The sequence below is a fragment of the Panthera leo genome, chromosome B3 (assembly GCF_018350215.1).
Source record: "Panthera leo isolate Ple1 chromosome B3, P.leo_Ple1_pat1.1, whole genome shotgun sequence".
Taxonomy (NCBI): Eukaryota; Metazoa; Chordata; class Mammalia; order Carnivora; family Felidae; genus Panthera; species Panthera leo.
The window spans coordinates 19,506,877-19,525,768 of NC_056684.1; the positions used below are offsets into that span (position 1 = coordinate 19,506,877).

Consider the following 18,892-nt stretch of genomic DNA (forward strand, 5'->3'; position numbering starts at 1 on the left):
CACATCTTGGCTCTGCCTCCTAGTGGTTGTGTGAGCCTGGGCATGGTGGGTAACCTCTCTGATTATCGGTTTCCCCTGGTAGAAAATGGCTGTAGTAATTCCAACTCAGGATCGGTCTGAGGATGAGATGTCAACAGCAAGCGGTGAGAGCTGTTACTATCATCACAATAAAAACACTAAGGAGATTGGACCATGCAGGAAAACAGTGATCAGTCTACCTCTCCTTGGGGCCCAAATCCTCAGAGATAACATGAAAAAGAGAAGGAAAAAAAAAATCAGTAAAAGCCTTGGAAAACAAGATCAGAAGATGAGACCTTTCAAGGAACTGTGGAAAGACAGCAAGCAGATGGGATTAACCAGCAGGAAGTTTCAGAAGGGTTTGAAATCCCGGGACCCAGAGGCCTGGTGTGCAAACACAGGAGAGGTCCCTGAGCAGGCATCAGTGTGGGGAGCTAAAGAAGCAGGTTGGCCTCCACCTCCTCCAGGCTGAGCAGTGAGCAGCAGCAGGCTTTATTCAGATGCCAACACTGAGGCCAGAGAAGGTGGGACAGGGAGGCCACCAACCATCCTGCCAGAAGTGATATGATCCAGCAGCAGGTCCCACCCCTGCTCACGTCATAGACAGACTGCTGCCATCAGGACTGACAAACACCACAAGCAGACAAGGATCTGTGAGCACAAACACAAGTGCACACAACCAATAATCAGCAATTAGGAGGAAAACCAACCTCAAAAAAGAGAACCCCCAAATGAAAAAGCTAAACAGAATGGCATCAATAAGAGGAAGCCAAGGAGATAATGGTTAATGCAGCAAATGGGAAAAAATTCCCGAAGTAAGTATTGTTAATATCTTTAAAATGATGCAATAAAGTAGTGCGTCTTTGAAAAAAATCAACTAGAAGACTTCTGCTTCCAGGAACATGGAGTAGAAGCACTTCTCCCCATTCTTCCTCCTAAGAAAAGCCAAAACTCTGGACACTGTGTAAGAATGAGACATAAGACTCTGAAAGGTAGAGAGAAAGCAGACTATCCAGAGATCTCAGGACCCAAGGAACAACATGGTGATAAGTTCCCTGGGATTCTTTTTGTCTCACATATCTGGGGACTTGGAAATGGAGATGCTGGCAGCCTGGAAGTGTCAATGGGAACAGACCAAAAAAGAATCCCCCAAAGCCTATTCCCTCTAGCCAAAGCACCAAGGAAGGGCAACACAGCAAGAGAGAAACTTTTCACACAAGAACCACTCTACTCTAGCCAAACGCCACAGACGACATTGTGGTACTACCTCTACCCACAGCAGCAAAGACCAAGTGGGGAGCCTAGACCTTTACCCCTGCAAGGCTGTAATGAGGAACCTCAACATCCCTCCTAGTTGATATCAGAAAAGGGCAATTAAGGAGCGGGTCTTTTCCCTTGCCAACCAAAAAAGGGGCTCATTCCCATAGTGTCAGTAAAGATCTTGTGGGGAAGCTTGGCCTTCCACCCTACCTGGCAGTGAGAAGATGTCTCTCCCTCCCCACTGGAGTCATATCAGGAGGTCTGGTGGTGAGTCAGAATTTTCATCATCAACCACAGTAACGAGGTGAACCCCTGCAGTGTCAATAGAGACCACATGGTAAGCTGGAACTCACACCCTGCTCAGCACTGAGGAGAAGCTCTCCCATTCTCAGATGCCAACAGTGGGTAAGTGAGTGGACCTGGATGTCTACCTACATCTGGCAATGATGAAGCAGTGGGGCCCCCTTCAGCAACCTTGTAGTGTCAGAGAAAGCCATCTAAAACAGAAGGTTTAAATAAGATCCAGAGAGTCGCCTGGATGGCTCAGTTGGTTAAGGGTCTGACTTCGGCTCAGGTAATGATCTTGCAGTCTGTGAGTTTGAGACCCACGTCACACTCTCTGCTGACAGCTCAGAGCCTGAAGCCTGCTTCGGATTCTGTGTTTCCCTCTCTCTCTGCTCCTCCCCTGCTTGTACTCTGTCTCTCTCTCTCAAAATAATAAACATTAAACAAACAAACAAACAAACAAATAAATAAATAAGATCCAGAGCTTCATAACATAATACAAATATGTACAGGTTTCAACTGAAAATCATACATCATACCAAGAACTAGCAACGCCTCAGACGGAATGATAAAAGACAATTAATAAATGCCAACACTGAGGTAACAGGGAATGTCAGAATAATATGATAAAGATTTTAAAGCAGCCATAATGAAAACATTTCTATGAGCAATTACAAATATGCTTGAAACAAATGAACAAATATATAAAACCTCAATAAAGATATAGAAAGTCTCGGCAAAGAAATAGAAGACAGCAATATGAAATAATATGAAAGTTGAAATTTTAGAATTGAAAATATAATAAAGTAAAAAATGAAATGAATGAGTTTGACAACAGAATGCAGTGGACAGAAAGAAGAAAGACAGAGTGAATTGGAAGACAGAAAATAGAAATTGTCCAGTCTGACAACAAAGAGAAAACAGACTAAAAAATAAAACAAAATAACAACAACAAACTCAATAAAAGTAAACAGAGTCTGAGAGACTTCTGGAACTATAACAAAAGATCTAATATTCATGTCATTGGAGTCCCAGAAGGAGAGGAGAAGTAGGGAAGGGCTGAAGAAGTACTAGAAGATATAATGACTAAACTCTATCCAAGTCTGGCAAGACACATAAACCTTCAGCTACAATAGGCTTTCCTTCTCTTGAGTTTTCTAAATTATGTTTGATGAATAAAACGAAAATTATAATACTGTCTGATGTGGTTCTAGATGTATATAGAGAAATATTTCAGACAATTACAAAGCGGAGAGGGTAATAGGATGTAAGAGAGGTAAGGTTTCCATACCTCACTCAAGCTGGTAAAATGATAACACTCAAAGACTGTGATATGTATACATAATGTAATACCACGAGCAATCACTAAGAAAGCTATACAAGAAGATAAACTTTAAAAGGCTAGAGATAAACAAAATGGATTCTAAAAAGCATTCAAGTTACCCATATGAAGGCAAGAAAACAAAAGAAACTAAAAACAGAAAGAACAAACAGAAAACAAAAGATAAAATAGCAGACTTAAGTCCTAACACACTAGTAATTACATTAAGTATAAATTGTCTAAATATGGCAATTAGAAGACAGAGATTGGCAGGATGGATTAAAAAACATGGCTCAAATATATGCTGTGTACAAGAAACTCACTTCAAATATAACAATACAGGGGCGCCTGGGTGGCTCAGTCAGCTAAGTGTCCGACTTCAGCTCAGGTCATGATCTCGCAGTTTGTGGGTTCGAGGCCCGTGTTGGGCTCTGTGCTGACAGCTCAGAGCCTGGAGCCTGTTTCAGATTCTGTGCCTCCCTCTCTCTCTGACCCACCCCGTTCATGCTCTATCTCTCTCTCTCTCAAAAATAAATAAACGTTAAAAAAAACAAAAACAAATATAGCAATACTGGTAGGATGAAAGTAAAGGATAGAAAAAATGTCATTATAGATCATTAATATCAAAACTTAAATCAAAACCAATCTAGCTATATTAATATGAGACAGACTATAGAGCAAAGGAAATTATTATAGACAGAAACAGACATTTTATAATGATAAAAGGACTAATTCACCAAAAGATGTAGTAATCAAAATGTATTAGCACCAAACAATAAGCTGCAAAATGTTTGAACAAAAACTGATAGAACCTAAAGGAGAAATATACAAATCCAGTTATAGTTGAAGACTTCAACACTCTTCTCACAACAATTAAGAGGACAACTAAACATATAATCAGTAAGGATATAGATGAATTCATCAACACCATCATCAAAAAGTTTCTCATCAATGTTTTTAAAACACTCCACTCAACAACAGGAGAATACACATTCTTTACAAGTGCCAACAAAACTTATACCAAAATCAATTAGATCCTGTGTCATAAAACAAATCTCATGAAATTCAAAAGAACGGAACTAACACAGAATGTGTTCTCCTACCACAGTGGAATCAAACTAGTAATCAGTAACAGAAAGATAACAGAAAAATCTCCAAACACTTGGAAACAAAATACTTCTAAATAATTGACGGGTGCAAGAAGTCTCAATGAAAAAAACAAAACAAAACACTGAACTTAACAAAATTGAAAATACAATGTATCAACATATGGGAGGGGCACCTGAGTGGCTCCCTCCATTAAGCATCTGATTCTTGATTTTGGCTCAGGTCATGATGTCATGGTTTTGCGAGTTTGAGCCCCACTCGGGTTCTGAGCTGACAGTGCAGAGCCTGCTTGGGATTCGTTCTCTCTTTCTTTCTTTCTCTGCCCCTCCCCCACTCACACTGTCTCTGTCTCTCTCAAAATAAATGAATAAACTTAAGAAAAAAAAGTTAAAAAATATGGGAGACACAGCTAAACTGCTGAGAGGGAAATTTATAGCATTATTGTTTATGTTAGAAAAGAGGAAAAGTCTTAAATCAATAACCTAAGCATTCACTTTAAGATCCTAGAAAAAGAAAAGCTAACTAAGCAAGCCCAAAGTAAGATGAAGGAAGGAAACAGTGTAGATAAGAGCACAAGACAATGACATTGAAAACAAAAACACTGGAATAAGTATAACAAAGAGCTGGTTTTATGAAAAGATCTACAAAATTGATAAACTTCTAGCAAGAATGAGAATGACAAAGAAAAAAAAAAGACACAAATTAACAGTTTCAGGAATGAAAGAGGATATCACCACAGACTCTACAAACACCAAAAGTGTATATAAGGTAATACTACAAACAACTCTACACACATAAATTCGACAACTTAGACAAATGGACCACATCCTCAAAAAATACAAACTAGTACAACTCACTCAATATGAAATGGATAATTTGAATAGCCTTATAACTTTTCAAGAAATTGAATTTGTAATTAAAAAAAAATCTCCCCCAAAGATCTCTAGGTCTATATGGTTTCACTGGAAGATTCTACCAAAAGTTTAAAGAATTAATACCAATTCTACACAATCACTCTCAGAACATAAAAGATGAGGGAACACTTGCCAATTCTTTTACTGAAGCTAGCATCACCCTGATTAAAAAAAACAAAAACAAAAAGACTAGACAAAGGTGGTGAAAGAAAGAAAGAAAGAAAGAAAGAAAGAAAGAAAGAGAAAGGAAGGAGGAAAAAGAAAATAAGTGACCAAAACTCCTCATGAATATATACACAAATATCCTTAATAAAATAATGGTAAACAGATTTCAATAACATATGAAAAGAAAATACCATTACCAAATGGGATTTATTCCATAGATTCTATGCTAGATCAATATCCAAAAATGAACCAATATAACCTACCATATTAACAAGCTAAAGAAAAAAAATCACATAATCATATCACTCACTAAAGAAAAAGCAGTGACAAAATTCAACACTCATTCATTTTTAAAAAAATTGTCAAAAACTAGAAACGGAAGGAAACATTGTCAGCTTGCTAAAGGGCATCTACAAAACCTATAGGTAACATCATACATAACAGTGAAAGTCTTAATGCTTTCTTCCTAAAATCGGGAACAAGGTAAGGATGTTTACTCTAGGTTGGAAGTTCAAGGCAGGGCAATAAGTCAAGAAAAGATAAAAGGCGTGTAGATCAGAAAGAAGAAATAAAATTACCCCTATTTGCAGATGACATTATCAAGCATAACACCTCAAGGAATCTACTCTTAGAACAAGTTAGTGAGTTCAGAAAGATCGCAGGATACAAGATCAACATACCAAAAACAATTACATTTTTATACATTAACAATGAACACATGGATATCAAAATTCAAAATGCAATGCTCTTTATCATTGCTAAAAATAAAATGCAACTTTTAGGTGTAAATATAAACAAAAAATGTATAGGACTTGTACACTGAAAGCCACACAGTACTGATAAAAGAAACTAAAGACCTAAACAAATGGAGAGACACAGTGGATGAGTTAAAAGACTCAGCTTAGTAAAGATGTCAATTATCCCAACTGATGTATAGGTTTAACGCAATCCTTACCAAAAGCCTAGCAAGATTTTTCTGTAGATATTGACAAGATAATGATAAAACCTGTATGGAAAGGCAAAAGAACTAGAACAACTAAAATAATTTGAAAAAGAAAGTGGGAGCAATCAGTTTACCGTGTTTCAAAACTTATATATTGCCACAGTAATCAAGACTGTGCTGCACTGGCAGAGGGACAGACACATAGATCAATGGACTGAACATAGAACCCAGAAAGACACACAAACATGCCCATCTGAATTTTGACAAAAGTGCAAAAGTAACTCAATGGAAAAAAGACAGGCATTGCAACAAAAGGTGCTGGAAAAATTGGACATCCATAGGCAAACAAAACAAGAAAGCATGACCTGTCTTACACCTTATACAAAATCAACTCACAGTGGATCTTCAAAGATGGAATTCAAATGTAAAACATAAAACCATAAAACTTTTATCAAAAAAAACATAGAATATCTTTGGAATCTAAGACAAGGCAAGGAGTTCTTTGATATCAAAGACCTCGATCTATAAAAGGAAAAATTGCTAAGTGGATTTCATCAAAATTAAAGCTTTTACTCTGCAAAAAACCCTGTTAAAGAGAATGAAGACACAAGCTACACAATGGGAGAAAATATTCACAAACAACATAATCATCAAAGGACTAGTAGGTAGGATGTGTAAAAAACCATCAACACTAAACAGTTAAAAAAATCAAACATTACAATTAGAAAATGAACAAAAGATATGAAGAGACATTTCACTAATATATATATATATATATATATATATATATATATATATATATATATATATATGACAAACACATGAAAAGATTTCCAATATAACTAGCCTTGGGGAAATGAAAATTAATATCACTACATACTTATCAGAAGGGATATAATTAAAAAGTGATGTTACCAATTACTGGCAAGCATGCAAAGAAACTGTATCATTCATATATTGCTAGTGGAAATGTAAAATGCTACAGCTTCTCTGGAAAATAATTTGCCAGTTTCTTGAAAAAATAAACCTGTAACTTATACAACCCAGTAATTGCACTCCTGGGTATTTATCCCAAAGAAATGAAGACTAATTTCACATAACCTATACAAGAATATTTCTAGATGCTTTATTTTAATAACCCAAACCTAGGAACAATCCAGATGTCCTTCAATGGGTGACTGTGGTACATCCATATCACAGAACACTACTTTTCAACAAAAAGGAACAAACGACTGATAAACACAGCAACCTAGATGAATCTCTAAAGAATCACAGTAAGGTGAAAACACCAATCCCAAAGGCTACATAGTATATAGTTTCATTTATATAATATTCTTGAAATGACAAAATTATAGAAATGGGAAACTGATTATTGGTTGTGAAGGCATTAAGGAATGGGGTTACAGCATGAGTAGGTGTGGCTATAAAAAGGACAACATGAAGGATCCTTTTGGTGGTGGAACTATTCTGTATCTTGACTGTATCTGTGTCAATATCCTGGTTGTAATATTGTACTGCTGTTTTGCAAGACATTGCCATTATGGACAACTGGGTAAAGGATATGTTGGATCTCTGTGTATTATTTCTTACAATTGTATGTGAATCTACCATTATTTCAAATAAAACTTTAATTTAAAATATCAACCAGAAGTTCTAGAAGGGAACCTATTTTCAACATTTACCAACTGAATAGATAGGGTATCAGAGAGCTGGAAGACTGAGTTTAGGGATTCTCCCAGCACCCAAGACAATGGTGACCAAAGAAGCTGGTCCACCTTTATGGTTAAGCTGACATAACTGTTGTTGCATAATGTAAACCTGTTAATAACAATAACGAGTGAAAATCCTGGATGTCCCCAATTTGGGGAGGTGATGAAGGAGAAGAGAAGATGGCAGAAGGAAGGAGAACTATGGTAAGGTTCTTGTTTTGCTCAGGAGAAGGGGGATATGTACTGATTAATGCTAAACAGTGTAGGAGAATATAAATTCAAGTACGTGTGCTTCAGGTGATGAGAAAGACAGAAATTTCAAGCCATCAGGATGAAAGGGAACAAAGAAGAGAGAAAGAAACTTTATCTATCTGGCAAAGGGCAGGGAAGTAACGAAACAGAAAGAAAGAAAAAACAGAAAAAATAAAGAAACTAAGTAAGTTAATTAAGAGAAAGGAAAATATGGTAACAGATATAAACCTAAATACATCTGAAATCAGAACAGGTGTGAACATATCAAGTTCTCTCTTTGAAGCAATTCTTAGATTGCACACACACAAAAAAATGTAAATGAAGCCAGATACATGCCGTTTACAGAACTAAGGTTAAAAATAAAAGAATGAAAAATATATGAGGAAAATGATCATAAAATAACTTAGCAGGTATGGCAGTATTATTACCAGCCAAAGAACAATTAAAGGCAAAAAGAGAATGAAACAGAGAGGATTTTTACAGTGATTAAAGAAAGATTCATCACACCAGCAAGAGATGATAACATTTGTGCGCCTTGTAACATAGCTATGAAATTTATACACCAAAGATTGAGAGAAACCAACAAATCCACAGTCACCATGGAGACAAACATCCCTTCTCGGAAACTGACCAGCCAGATGGAGTGCAAGACTCCCAAACCTTTGAATGAGTTTGATCAGGCACACAGGTGACAGAGATTCCTACAGGCACCAGGAAGGCAGGACAAATGGCTGAGGTAGACAGGTCTATCAAGCTAAGCAGTGAGGGAGATACATGAACAGCTCTTTGAAAGAACAGCCACTGTTCCAGCTAACTGTTGCCATGAAGTGATGAGGTCCAGCATGGCCAGAGCTTCTGATTTTTCAAGACAAACTCCAAATCTGTATTTTAATGTAAAATCCCTTGATTTGTAAATATTCGTTTACGTTAAAACAAAAACAAAAAAACATTTGTGTGGGTCACACAAAACACACATATAGGCCAAGGCAATCTGTGGGCCCCCAGTTGCAACCTCTGATCTAGTTTATATAGATTTTTGTACTCAATAAGCATAGAATAAAAACTCTTCAAAAACCCACTGGGATATTTACAAAAATTGAACATGCATTACACCACAAAGAAACACTCAACAAATTCCAAAAGGCAGAAATTATACAGAACACAGTCTCTGATCTCAATGCAATGAAGTTAGCATAGCATGTTGCAATGAAAATTAGCAACAAAAGGAGTGCCAAAAAAAAATCTATCCAGTTGGAAAAAAATTTAAATCCCTTATAAATAACTCTTGAGTTGAAAAGAAAAATCAAAGCTGAAAAAAATTATTCAGCAACAAATAACAATAAGAGCACTGTAAAATTAAAGCCAGAGATAGGTAATGAGAAGAAAATATATAGAACACTTATTTACTTATTAGAGTACATCAAAGCCTGAAAATAAGAACTATGCATTCTTTTCATGGAGCTGGTAAAAGACACCAATAATAAAAATTAAAAAGCCAAAGGAATTATTAATAAGAAAAGAAAAGTAGAATTCATAGTTAGAAAACAAAAAACTCAAATAATAATAATAATAAGGATCAAAATCTTGCTCTTGGGAAAAAATCTATTTCATACAATAGCAAATTTATCTAGTCTAATCAAGGAAAAAAGGAAAGATGCCACAAATAAGATTAAGAACAATTACAAGTATGAATGTGGAGGATATGTCTTTTAAATTATAAGAATACAATATTAAATTTATAGGTCATAAATTTGAAAATCTGGAGAAATGAATAATTTTGTAGGAAAATTTAACTACCAAAATTTCCTCAGGGGGAAATAGAAAACCTGAATAGACTTAGTCCTTTGAAGAGTCACCCTGTCTGGTCAGACTGATTTTTCAGCCCTGGCAACATTTAAGAAAGCAGGCAATGTCCACAGTATATGAACTGTTTCAGAGCACAGTAAAAGATAGAAAACTTCCTTACTCATTCTATAAAACCAGCATAATTCTGATACCCAAACTAGAGACAGACATCACAAAACACAATAACTGTAGTTCAATCTATCTTACAAAGAAAGATTAAAAAACCAGGTATAAAACATTAACAATTGAACATGGCAAGCAGTGTATTAAAAGAACAATACTCATAATCAGGTAGAACTTATTCTAGGAATGGAAGAATGAAATTTCCATTGTTAGGAAATCTATTACTATAATTTACTAAATTAAACAGATTAAATAGTAAACTTGAAAAGCAATATAATTACCTCAGTAGATGCTTTTTAAAAAGCATGTGATAAAAGTCAATAGATCCATTCCTGATCAAACCTCTTAGAAATCTAGGAATATAAAAATTTCCTTAATTTAATAAAAAATAATTACAGAAAACCTACAGAAGACATCTACAAATGGCACAATACTAGGAACATTCCTGTATAAGCAGGAAACAAAACAACAAAACCTATAAACCACCACTATTTAATATTCATCAGGAGTCCCTATACATTGAAATAAGACATGAAAAAGAAATGAGAGTTATTAAAGAGATAAAAACCACTATTACATTTATAGAGAACTTGTATTTCCATCTGTCTGGAAAAGCCAAGAAAACAAAAAATAATAGCACCAACAGAGTTCATTAAGGCGGCCAGATACAAATACCCAACACACACAAATCAGTCATTTTCCTATACTCATTTCAATAATAACCAATTGAAAACATAATTTAAAAAAATCAACCTGGATATAAACCTAACAAGAAATGCATCAGATTGATATGAAGACAGCGATAACACTTTTAAATGATGTCAAAGAAGACCTGAATAAATAAAAACATACCATGTTCCTGGGTGGGAAGACTCAATATTGTAAAGATGTCAATTCTCCCCCAATTAATCTATAATTTCCATGCAATCCCAATCAAAATCCCAACAGGATTTTTTATGGAACTTGACAAGCAGATTCTCAAGTTCATCTGAAAGAGAAAATGTGCAAGAATAGCCAAGAAATTTTTGAAAAAGAACCATAAGAAGAAATTTGTCCTATAAGTTATCAAAAAAAAAATCCTCTTAAACTATAATATACTTAAAAGTGAGGTATTGTTTAGGGATTAAGAACAAATAGGCTAATGAAACTAATGAGACAATGGAGGATCAAGGTGGCATGTGGAGATCAGTAAATATTAACTATGGAGAAAAATAAAGTTAGATCTCTCCTTCACACCATGCACAGAAATAAATTCCATATAAATTAAAAAGCTAAATGCAAAAGACAAAACCATAAAAGTTTTAAGATGAACTATTCTTCTAAAACTAAGTTTTAGAGGAAATACAGGACAATCTATTATCTTGGGCTTTTCTAAGCAACAGCCCAAACCCAAGAGTCACAAAAATGATTAATCTAACAACATAAAAAATTTTAAACAGATTTTTATTGAAATATTACATATAGAAAAAAGGCACAAATCATCAATGTACAACTTAAAACTTAAAAAAGTGAAAATTTCTCTGAAATGAAAGGGACTTCCAATTAAATTTGGAGTACCCCCACTTTCCTCTCTGAAAACAATAAAGGTGACACATGGCTCTGTGATTCCCTAGGATTTATCATTTCTCCATAAAGTAGGTAATGCACCTGAGGGCCTTGTGGCTGGGACACGGGTGGCGGTGGGGGCAGGGTGAGGGGGGGTGGCTGGTGGAGGGGGGATGTTTCTTTGTCACACTGCATTGCTTTCACAGCAAAAATGAAAAGTCTATTATTTTAGAAACAGTCAGGTCTAACCAGGAACCACACAGACACACACCATCTTTCCAAGAACAGGCATTTTTTTTGTGACATGGTTTGTTGGAGGAGAAAAAGTTAAGTGACAGCCAACTCTACCCCATCCCCACTGTGGTGAGCATAATGTGAGTTAATGCTAATTCACTAGTGAGGGGAGGAGAGCTCTTCAGCTACTAGATTGGCAGAAGAGAAGGATCTGGGTCCACAAACACAAGTTCTCGATACCTGCAGCCTTGCTCTCTTCTCTGCTCCTCCCACCCCTCACCCCCCCATATTCTAGCATCTTACTGACCTAGAGAGAAAGCCTTCACCTACTCTCCAGCTAGTCATTATTAATAACCAGAAAGTGAGCAGCATAACATCTGTGCAACAATGCTGCAAGAAATAAGGAAAAAGGGGGCATAAGTGCAAGAAAATGATAAATATATAAACAAACATTTCTCCATAACTTAAGGAAAATGTAATTTCTCTCTGAAGCAAGAAATCAAGGATATATAAGGATTTGATTAAGACATGACAAGACAAAAGAAAGGGGTCCAAAGTGTGTTCATCCTTAGGACAGAAATAGAAGGAAAATATTAAACAATGTTAGAAATGAAAGCCTTGGGGTGCCTGGGTGGCTCAGTTGATTAAGGGTCCAACTTTGGCTCAGGTCATGATCTCACAGTTCATGAGTTTGAGCCCCACATTGGGTTCTGCCCTGATAGTGTGGAGTCTTCTTGGGATTCTCTCTCTCCCTCTCTCTCTCCCTCTGTCCTGCTGTCTCCAAATAAATACATAAACTTAAAAAAAAAAAGAAGAAAAAGAAATGAAAGCCTTTATTGGAGTTTTCTCTAGGCAAAAAGACTTTGGCAAAATTCCCAAAGAACTGGAGGACAATCTTGAGAAAAACTGAAAAAATAAAAATTAAAAATAAATAAATAGGGATGTCTATGTGTCTCAGTCAGTTAAGCATCCAACTTCAGCTCAGGTTATGATCTCGTGCTTCACGAGTTTGAGTCCCACATTGGGCTCTGTGCTGACAGCTCAGAGCCTGGAGCCTGCTTCAGAATCTGTATCTCCCTCCCTCCCTCTCTCGCTCAAAAATAAATAAAACATTAAAAATAATTAACAATAAATAAATAAATAAAATGGAAAGGAAACAAAAAGTTAAATATGATCAGAAAGAAATATAGAAGCCAAGAAATAGAAATCCAACATATGTATAAATGGTATGCATGAAGAGTAGAACTGCATATATAGAGCCCAAAATATTCAAAACCATAACAGAAGAAAATTTGCCTGAAATAAAAAAAAATACCCAGATCTTTTCAATAATATTGATTCCCAAGAACAGCTGCTATAGAATAATCCTCATCCATAGGTGGTCCAGCAAAACTACTAGACTTCATGTTTAAAGGAAGAATTTTACACAAGCCAAAAAGTCAAATCACCTACCAGGGGAAAAATCAGGCTGACCTCAAACTTGTCCAAACAACACTGAATCTAGCGGACAAACAGGGGGATGTTTGCTAAGTTCTATAAGGATATAATAGATAACACAGATATAATTCAAGTGTAAAGGCAACTTTTGGGCATTCTCAAAGATGAAAGAACTAGGGAGAGACAGCACCTGTTAGCCTTTCCTGAAAAACAGTGATGAAATCCAGTCAACTAAGAGATGAATCAAAAGAAATAATTCAGGAATGGAGGGGCGCCTGGGTGGCTCAGTTGGTTAAGCGTCTGACTCTTGATTTTGGCCCAGATCATGATCTCAGGGTTTGGGGGACCAAGCCCTGCATCGGGCTGACAAAACAGAGCCTAATTGGGATTCTCTCTCTCCCTCTCTCTCTGCCTCTCCCCTGTTTCATGCATTGGTGTGCTCTCTCTCTCTCAAAATAAATAAATAAACTTAAAAAAATAATTCGGGAATGGAGATGCCATGCTGAAAATGATGGTGGCAAGACTGAACAAGTGGGAGAATCACAGTGACAGATGATTACAATCAAACCCTGACAATGTAAGGACAATGACAAAAATCTGAATCAAGGTATGAGGGTGAGAATGTGAGAAGAAACTGAAGTACTAATTATCTAATATGGGAAACAGGTAATTAAAAAAAAAGGAACCCTAGACTCTTAAAAGATTTTCATAATCTTGGTTTTCTTTAAAAAAAAAAAACTTAGAGGATTATTTGAGAAAATATTTCATCATAATGAAATATGTATGTAAAGTCCAGCAATTCCTTCATTTCAAGTTAAGTTTGTTTTTTTCTATTAAATTCACATAATGTCAAATTAGGCATTAGAAAAGTAACTTTGGCTTCTTAAAGATTTTCACAATCTTGGGTTTTGTTTTGTTTTTACTAACTGAAAAGGGCTATTTGGAAAATATTTCATTACAATGAAATGTTTATGTGAAGTTCAGCAATGTCTTCATTTCAAGTTAAGTTTCTTTTTCTTCTGTTACATCTACATCAATCAAATTAAGCATAAAATTAAACATTAAACAAATAAAATGTAAACATAAAATTAAATCTGGAGTCCAGCAATTATTCAGTTTGATTTAATTGTTGTGTTATGTTTGTGTAAGATTAAGCTATATTTATTTTAAGCTGTACATATTTTACTAAAAACAAGTAGAGAATGATCAAATGTCAATGAAATAATAGCCATCCATCTACTATCCATCCATCCATCTATCTGTATATATGAGTGTTTTTTAAGTCTATTCATTTATTTATTTTGAGAGAGAGAGTGAGCATGAGCAGGGGAGGGGCAGAGATAACAAATGTTTGTTGTTCAAACAGCTACATTTTGTAGTAACTGTCAAGCAGCAATAGATACCTAATACATCATCTATTTGGTAAAGAAATATAAATCACAAGTTTTAGTTCTAATAACTGCAGAGTAGATTCTATCACGCTAACTCCTCTAAAAAGAATAATTATAAATTCTCAACACAATAGTTATTAAATAGAAATGCAACGTCTTAAGGTCATTGGAAAGCAACCAGAAGAAGACAGAGGCAGGCACGGGATTCAGTTCTTGAAAGACAGGAACCATATTAGGTATGATGCAAGTTTATGTAACTTTTCTTCTGGGGGAAGTCCCCAATTCTCTTCATATGGAGAGGCTAGAACTCAAGCAGGAAAGTGCAATCTAGCTCTCCTGGGGAGTATGGGATAGAGTTTGGGACTGCTAGAGCAGCTGGAAATTGAGATAAATCTCAGAAAGATGAGAGCTACAGAAGAGGACATATAAACTCCTCTCAAACACTTAGCTGTCCCCTGAGCTAAACATGTTTGGGAAAGACTCTAAGAAGTTCAAGAGGAAAAGAACAGCTGGAAGCTGAATGAGCTGAGCAGATACTTCAGCTGCTGCCCATTACAGGGGAGTCAATTTGGTGTTTGAGTCTCACCAAGTAAGAGGTTTTGGTAAACATTTCAGTCTTTCAACTGAAATGCCCAAAGGGCCACAATCTAAGAGTAAAGACCATGTGGTTGGGATAAAGAATTTTCCCTAAGGCTAAGAGAAAATCAGAAAGAGATCAACCATAAAAAAATTAATAATCAAACCATCACAAGTTCAAGTTGAGCTGACTGCTAGAACAAAACTCTACAGCATTCAAAGATCATAGAATGTAGTCTCTACAATGTAGCACAACAATGGCTAGCATGCAGTAAAAATTTACCAGCCACGAGCAAAGAAACAGGAGCATATGACCCTATTCCTAACTCAACCATTAGAAATAACCACAAATAACCCAGATATTGGAATTAGTAGAACAAGTCTTTAAAGTAACTCTTTTAAATATGTTAAAGAATCTAAAACAAAAGATAGAAATAATGGGTGAAGTGAAGAAGAATCTCAGGAAAGATTTGGAAACAGTAAAAAGATGTCAAATGGACTTTGACAAAAGGAAGGCACAAGATCTGAAAGTTAAAAAAAAAAAATCACTGGATGGATTTAACAACAGACTAGACACAACAAAAGATAGTATTAATGGACCTGAAGATAGTGCAATAGAAATCATATAATTTGCAACACACAGAGAAAAAAAGGACTTAAAAAAATGAACACAGCCTCAATTACCTGTAAGGTATATCAAGCAATCTAACAACTATAATCCGTGCCCAAAGAGAGGAGAGAGAAAATAGGGTTGAAAAAAAATTAAACAATGGCAGAAATTTTTCCACGTTTGATTTAGACCAAAAAATAAGAACAAGCCACTAGGAAGCAAAGCAAACCCCAAGCTAGATAAACATGAAGAAAATTATACCGAAGGGCATTGTAGTCACAGGCAAAGCACAGATAGAAAGAAAAAAAAAAAGAAATCACATTATGTAAAGGGGGAACAACAACAGGGATTATAACGGACTCATCATCAGAAACAATGGATGCCAGAAGACAATGCAAGAACATTTTTAAAGTGTTGAAAGAAAAACCTGTCACATTAGAATTCTATGTGCAGAAAAATTTCTTTCAAAAATGAGAATGAAGCGTGCTTGGGTGGCTCAGTTGGTTATGCATCTGACTTTGGCTCTGGTCATGATCTCATGGTTCACGGGTTTGAGCCCCATGTCAGGCTCTGTGCTGACAGAGCTGGCTTTGGATTCTGTGTCTCCCTCTCTCTCTGCCTGCTCCCCTGTCCCCCACTTGTGCTCTGTCTCTCTCTCTCTCTTTCAAAAATAAACATTAAAAAATAAATTAAAGGTGAGAATGAAATAGGGGGTGCCTGGGTGGCTCAGTTGGGTAAGTGTCCAATTCTGATTTCGGCTCAGGTCATTACCTCACAGTTTGTGAGATCAAGCCTTGAGTCAGGCTCTGTGTAACAGCACGGAGCCTGCTTGGGATTCTCTCTCTCCCTCTCTCTCTGCCCTTCCCCTGTTTGCCTGCGTGTGCTCTCTCTCTCTCTCTCTTTCTCAAAATAAATAAACTTTAAAAAATGAGAACAAAATAAAGACATTTTCAGATAAATGCAGAGTAAATTGTTACCAGTACACCTGCACCTCAAAAAACATGAAAAGAAATTCTCAGGCTAAAGAAAAATTGAAAGCAGATAGAAATCCAAAGCTAGAAAGTAAGGATGAGCACTGGGAATGGTAAATATGTAGGTAAATGTATTCCTTGCCATTAATATTTTCCAAGTCAACTGTTTAAAGCAGGAATAACAATGCATATGGGTTTATAACACATGAAGTAAAATATAAAAACAACAGCACAAAGGATGAGAGTGAGTGTGAATTCAAATAATCTGTTTTAGGCTCATACATGATACATGAAGTAGTATACTAGTAATTCCAGGTAGATTGGAATAAGTTAGGATATACACTTTAATTTCTCGAGCAACAGCTAACAACAACAACAAAAAGTTAAAGGGCCAAGCTCATGGTCAGTTCCATGGGCATCTCACAGAAATTCTGTGGTATGCAGACTCAGAGAGGGAGTCTGTTAGGGGTGCCTGAAGGTTGCCCTGTCCAGGGGTGGGCTTGGAGGAAGAAGGGGTGGCTGCCTGTGTACAAGCATCTTTCGGGACATAGGTGCCACAAGTTCCCCGGGTCAATGCCAGCTTGCCGCTCCATGGCCAGCCCCACCCCATGGCCCCTAACCCTCTGTGGCACGCTCCATGCTGCAGATCCTATTTTGTCATCTGCACTTCCTCCATTCCCAGTTGAATTCTACCGTGTTGAGCTTGTGCTGTGTCCTTGTGATTCTTCCCTCACTAGGTGCTTGCCCTGCCACGCTTGGGACCCCGTCTGCCTCTGTCATTTCAGTACTTGGTCCCATACTGTCTTTTGTGTTCATGCTGTTCATCCCAAAGACCCGTGGAGCTCCTGGGGATCCCGGGTTGTGTCGGTCTTATCCTTATTCTCCCCTTCAATGGCGAGCACGGTATCATATTGTACAGTTCATGCTCAAAGATATTAAATGCATTATTAAAATATATTCCTGTCCTCCAGCCCTGGTCATAGAAGTGATCTCTTCAGAATTTGGGCAACTTGGGTATACAATTTTGTAATGAGTATGGAGCAAATCTCTATGAGCAAGAACAAACCATATTCATGTGTACTTCTCTGGAGGTTCTTTATCTCCGTTAACTCTGCTGGCTGCTCATCGCAGTCCACAATATAGGTGTTACCTACCTGCCTGACTCCAGAACCCTCTACACCAGCACTTCTCAAACTGTCATTTTTGTCACACCCTCTAGGGATTTTATTAGAATGTAGATCCTGACTCAGTAGGTCTGGGATGGGGGTTAGGATTCTGTACTTCTAATAGCTCCCAGAGAATGTCAGTGGTACCAGTCCAGAGTCTTTGGGGGAGCAGGGCCCAGACAACCCCAAAGGTGGGGTTCATCTCTCACTCACAACAACGCAAATCACTTTTTTTCTGCCTCTGAGTTCCAGAAGGAGGAATGGAATTGTTTAGAGGCTCCCTGCAGACTTAGCCCTGAGCCAATGTTTTCATGCATGGCATCTCACTTCATCCTTGTAACAGACCCAGCAGGCCAGCTGACTCTGCCATTCTTCCCCCACAAGTGAAGGAACCGAGGCTCAGAGAGGTCCAAGGACACACAGCTAGTGGGTGGTAGGAGTGGGACTGGTTCCAGGGTCAGCCTGGTCCTACAGTTCATGGAGAGACTTCTTAGGAGTATTCATGCATTAGAACCTCCAGGGAGAACTTAAAACATCTCAACATCTGTCCACAAAGGAGCGTCCAGGTGACAGAGTGTCCAGATTTGGTCTGCCGGACATACCCTTGGTGGTTAATGCTATCATAAAATGATAAATCCGAGCCACTTCAAAGATTTCCAAGGGAAAGGGCAGGCAGGGCATAGTAGTTAAGTAAAAGCCGAGGACTCTCTTTTCAAAATTCAAGAAGTCCCCTAAGGACTGGGTGATCCAGAGAACCCGTGGCCCAACCTCTCCACCTATGTGGCTCATAGTAGACCTGAGGGGGTCAAAGGCAAAAGGCAAAGTCATCTGAGCAAAGGCAAAGCAGCAGGGAAGGCAGCATCCTCGCATGCCGTTGAACGAGCATGAGCACCTCCAAACTGAGAGTCCCATGTGAGGACAGCGGTGCCCCCAAACCATCTGGATGGTCAGGGACCATTCATGCTCGTGGCATGTACCTGCTCAGTTCCCAGTCATTTCATTACCTTGGAGTACTTGCTG

The 18,892-nt window shown here is 37.2% G+C and overlaps 1 protein-coding gene across 2 annotated transcripts in view; it reads right to left on the minus strand.

The window, feature by feature from the left end:
• Window positions 1–18,892, minus strand: part of PCSK6 (proprotein convertase subtilisin/kexin type 6) — a 191,033-nt gene that overhangs the window by 100,843 nt on the left and 71,298 nt on the right. The gene's annotated exons all lie outside the window — the stretch shown is intronic.